Source organism: Papio anubis, chromosome 2, assembly GCF_008728515.1.
Source record: "Papio anubis isolate 15944 chromosome 2, Panubis1.0, whole genome shotgun sequence".
In the NCBI taxonomy this organism is placed as follows: domain Eukaryota; kingdom Metazoa; phylum Chordata; class Mammalia; order Primates; family Cercopithecidae; genus Papio; species Papio anubis.
Genome location: NC_044977.1, coordinates 128106149 through 128111479, shown reverse-complemented (window position 1 = coordinate 128111479; position 5331 = coordinate 128106149). Strand labels below are relative to the sequence as shown.

At 35.2% G+C, this 5331-nt stretch overlaps 1 non-coding gene across 1 annotated transcript; it reads right to left on the bottom strand.

The window, feature by feature from the left end:
• Window positions 1-3013: 3013 nt before the first annotated feature.
• Window positions 3014-3075, bottom strand: LOC116273983. The gene has a single exon (XR_004182468.1). It is a non-coding gene; the product is annotated as a U7 small nuclear RNA (small nuclear RNA).
• Between the last annotated feature and the right edge of the window lie 2256 nt (window positions 3076-5331).

Below are 5331 nucleotides of genomic sequence, written 5' to 3'. Positions count from 1 at the left end.
CTTATTGATTTTTTCTACTTTTTTGTAACCATTAATTATTCCCACCTCTCCCTCCAACATCCAGCACCATTTCCAGCCTCTGATAACCGTTCTTCTACTCTCTATATTCATGGTTTCAACTGATTTGATTTTTAAACCCCCAAATAAGTGAGAACACAAAATGTTCATTTTTCTGTGCCTGGTTTATTTTATGTAACATAATGATCTCAGGTACTAACCATGCTGTTGCAATAGACTGGATGCCCTTCTTTTTTATGGCTGAATACTACTCCATTGTGTATATGTACCACATTTTCTTTATCCATTCATCTGTTGATGGACACTTAGGTTACATCCAATTCTTAACTATTGTAAGTGCTGCAACAAACCTGAGTGTGCAGATATTTATTTGATATACTGATTTGCTTTATTTTGAGTATAGACCCAATGGTGGGATAGCTGAATTATGTGGTCTCAATTTTTAGGTTTTTGAGCAATCTCCATACTGTTCTCCATAGTGGTTGTACTGATTTATATTCCCACCAATAGTGTACAAGGGTCACCTATTCTCCATATCCTTACCAATGTATGCTATTACCTACCTGTCTTTTGGATGTAAGCCTTTCCAACTGGGGAAAGATAGTATCTCATTGTAGATTTTTGCATTTCTCTCATTATGAGGTTGAGTCCCTTGTCACATGCATGTTTACCATTTGTATGTCTTCTTTTGAGAAATGTCTATTCAAATCTTTTGTCAATTTTTTATCAGATTATTATATATTTTTTTCCTATAGAGTCGTTTGATCCCCTTATATATTCTGGGTATTAATTCCTTGTCAGATGGGTAGTTTGCATATATTTTCTCCCATTCTATGCATCGTCTCTTCATTTTGTTGATTATTTCCTATGCTGTATGAGAAGAGAGTGAAAGTATTCTAGAATGAATACGAGAAGACGAGTATGAAAAATTAAATTACCATGAGTATGGAGAAAGGGCAGCATTCCACACCAATTGTGGAAGAGAATTGTGGGCCTGAAGAATAATCTGTAAGTCTGATACCATTAAATAGTAACAAAATCTCCTTATTTCATAATTACCTATAGAGTATACATGTATAGTTTTGGGTTTGGTAAATATTCCCCTAACTGATGGCATACACATTAAAGTGAAATATTTATAAGAAAAAAATCAAATATTTATTTGAACATTATATTTTAACATGAAAGCCAAATAAAAAGTGTTAAAAGTAAAAGATATAATATATAATGTCCTCTAAGTAACTTTCAAATATTAAAAAAAGATAGTTTGAAACTTTTTAAAAAGGTTTAATGCTAAACTTTGTAAAGAGGTATTATTTTATCATTTATGTCTTCAAAATTTTTTTCAAAATATTTCTCGAAGTTTTATATTTATACTTTGTAAGTTTATGAAGACACAGTCAAGATTCCAGGGAAAATGATTATTGAAAGATCACTAACCTTAAAATGATGAGCTATAATTTACAGAGATTGGATGCAAATAATCTTCTTAGTTGATATTGACCACAATTCCATCAGTTTTTGTTACAATTATGAATCAGTTTTTCAGACAATCCCCAAGAGAAAGAAGGGAGGGAGAGAGAGAGAGAGAGAGAGAGAGAGGGAGGGGAAGGGGAAGGAGAAGGGAGGGAGGAAGGAAGGGGAAGGGGAATGGGAAGGGGAAGGGAGGGAGGAAGAAAGGAAGACAGGAAGACATCAATTTCTCCAAGACACTAAACTATTGATTTCTGGTGCTTAAATTGTCACAAAATTTGCAACAGAAAGCTACTAATGCAATATATCTCTGGTCAATATGTAGCACAGGCAGATGTTTTCACTCCTACCCCCCAACCACCAAAAAAAAAAAAAATACTGATGCCAGAGCCTATTTTACCATGATGATAAGGTAACTAGAAGTTTGTTTCACTTTCATTTCAAAATGTTATTTTCTATTTTTTTCTATGTAACCCAGTTGGATCTGGTCACTTTCTGGTTGACTTTCAAAATGCAATGATTTACCTCACTATAATGTTTGTCTTAGCCAATTACATTATTTTTGGTAGGAAGTCATGGACTTGGGTGTCAATAATTGCTTTCAGGAAGTCACAGATGAGAGAGAAATGAACAGGAATAAAAGCATAAATTGTGAAGAAACTATGTGGACCTCACTTGTAAATTTGCAGAAGAATTGTCCACAAGGTAATGATTAGAATCATATACATTATTTTGTTGAAATAAAAACATTCTGAAAAGTTTCTGATATATAGAATTTGCTCGTAAACATTTGCTTAATTAAATTGACCAGAAGGTAAACACAGTGTCTGGAAGACATTTAAAAAATATTCATGCAACACATTAAAATAAATAGAAACTTTAGGAAACTTGGGACTAATTATGGTATTTGTAACAATGAACTTACTTTAAAATGTATACATTTTGTTTTCTCATTAAATCTGGAAATTAAGGGGGGAAAAATGATGTAAGGAATAATGAACATTATCAAAATATGGATTCAACTCTTCACAGCAAAACATGCAATTTAAAGATAAACCTCACAGAGACTTATACTGAAAAAAAAAAGTGCTTTGCAACGAAAAACATAAGAAAGAAGGCTGGTCCGAATATGGGCTAGTCTGACGTTGATGATACTGTGGAGCATTTTATATTAGGATTCAATGTGGCTAGTTACGTCAACTTTAATACATTCAAAGCTGTTATAAATCAGGAAGCCATCTAAACTCTAGGAGAGAAAAAGGTACACCTCAGCTATTGGTAAAATGTTCTTAGGATTCTGTTTGCATGTTTATCTCTCTAAATTTGAAAAAGCTGGATAGTCTTTATTGGATCCACATATGAGCTGAACCTCTCATCTGTGCATATAGCTTACAGCCTATAAGCTTACAGCCTATATTTCTATATTCCAGAAATGGTTGCTGGTAGACATTTCTTTGAGGGTTTATCACGTTTGACCCTCAAAGAACATTTGGTTGTGTCTACCTTTTATTTTTTCTCCATGGGGGATTTTCTGGTGAAAACTGGAAAACCTACTAGACAAATTGTGAAAGAACTATTAAAGAGCTATAACACTCAGGCTGTGTCTTTTTTATCAGTCTGCTTCTAGGGCACTTATTTCAAGACTTTGAAATAGAAGGATCTGGTGTATAGAAATGCTTGAGTTTTGAACATTGATTTTTTATCCTGAGACTTCGCTGAAGTTCCTTATCAGCTTACAAGATTTTGGGCTGAGTCAATGAGGTTTTCTAAATATACAATCCTGTCATCTGCAAACTGAGACAATTCGACTCCCTCTCTTCCTATTTGAATACATGTCATTTCTCTTGCCTGATTTCCCTGGCCAGAACTTCCAATACTGTGTTGAATAGTAGTGATGAGAGAGGGCATCCTTGTCTTGGGCTGGTTTTCAAAGGGAATGCTTCCAGCTTTTGCCCATTAAGTATAATATTGGCTATAGGTCTGTCATAAATAACTCTTACTATTTTGAGATATGTTCCATCAATACCTCATTTATTTAGAATTTTTAACATGAAAGGATGTTGAATTTTATCAAAGGTCTTTTTTGCATCTATTGAGATAATCATGTAATTTTGTCATTGCTTTTGTTTATGTGATGGATTACGTTTATTGATTTGTATATGTTGAACCAGCCTTGCATCCTAAGGATGAAGCCAACTTGATCATGTTGGATAAGCTTTTTTGATGTGCTGCTGAATTCAGTTTGCCAGTATTTTATTGAGGATTTTCCCATAGATGTTCTTTCAGGGATATTGGCCTGAATTTTTTTTTTTTTTCATCTCTGCCAGGTTTTGCTATCAGGATGATGATGGCCTCAAAAAATGAGTTAGGGAGGAGTCCCTATTTTTCTGTTGTTTGGAAGAGTTTCAGAAGGAATGGTGCCAGCTCCTCTTTGTACCTCTACTAGAATTTGGCTGTAAGTCCATCTGGTCCTGGGCTTTTTTTTGGTTGTTAGGCTGTTAATTACTGTCTCAATTTCAGAACTTGTTATTGGTCTCTTCAGGGTTTTGACTTCTTCCTGGTTTAGTCTTGGGAAGGTTTATGTGTTCAGGAATTTATCCATTTCTTCTAGATTTCCTAGTTTATTTGCATAGAGGTGTTTGGAGTATTCGCTGATGTTAGTTTGTATTACTGTGGGATCAGTGGTGAAATCATGTCCTTTGTAGGGACATGGATGAAGCCAGAAGCCATCATTCCCAGCAAGCAAACACAGACACAGAAAATCAAACACTGCATGTTCTCACTCATAAGTAGGAGTTGAACGATGAGAACACATGGACACAGGGAGGGGAACATCATGCACAAGGTCTTGTGGGAGGGTGGGAAGCAAGGGAAGGGAGAATATTAGGACAAATACCTAATGCATGTGGGGCTTAAAACCTACATGACAGGCTGATAGGTGCCACAAATCACCATGGGACATGTATACCTATGTAACAAACCTGTACATTCTGCACACTTATCCCAGAAATTAAAATAAATTTAAAAAATTAAAAAACAAATAGAGGGATCTGACCTCTAATCTTTTCCTCCTTTGCTTGCTGAGATTGCAAGAATGCTATGGCTTGTCATTCAGAGGCTTTTTGCTTGATTGTTAGACCCTGAACTTGTGCAGCTTAAGAGTTGTATATGTGTGTGAAACGGAGATAGTCTGGTTGTTATGCTGAGTTTTCCATCTCTTTCTTCTCATCAAGATCTTGCCCTTCATTCTACACTTTTGTATTTCAACCCCAAAAGAATACTGGTGTGTCCACTGGTTTCACTGTACCTAGCAGAGTCCCTCTGTCTACGAAAAGTTCAGATTCTAAGCCTTAAGTGACTTAAGTCCAGATCCACAAATACACTTATGGAAAAAAAAAATGTTACCTCAGAATGTCATTTCAGCTGTCTTCCATAATCCCCTCACCAGAAAGTTGGCCCCTCCTATCTTGGAGACTTCAATATTTCTGTGATGTTTTTACATAGATGTTCTTAATGCAGCTTTTCTAGTTTTTTTTTTTCTTCTGGGGCACTAAATCTACTTCATTCTGTTTTACTATTGGTATCCCAACATATCTGTTTATAAAATAAAAAATATAGATTAATATACAGAAAATTTGATAACAGATGCAACCATCTCAATGGTTTTATAATGTTTTCTACCAGAAAGTGGCACATAACCAATGTCTGTTGTTGCCTTTGACTGCAGAGTGAGAGTGATAATCTGTTCCTGTTTGCCTGGGACTTGTGAGGTTCTCAGGATGCTGGACATTCAGTGGTACAGCAGTAAATGTCCCTGGAATATTAAGATGAGTTGATCCA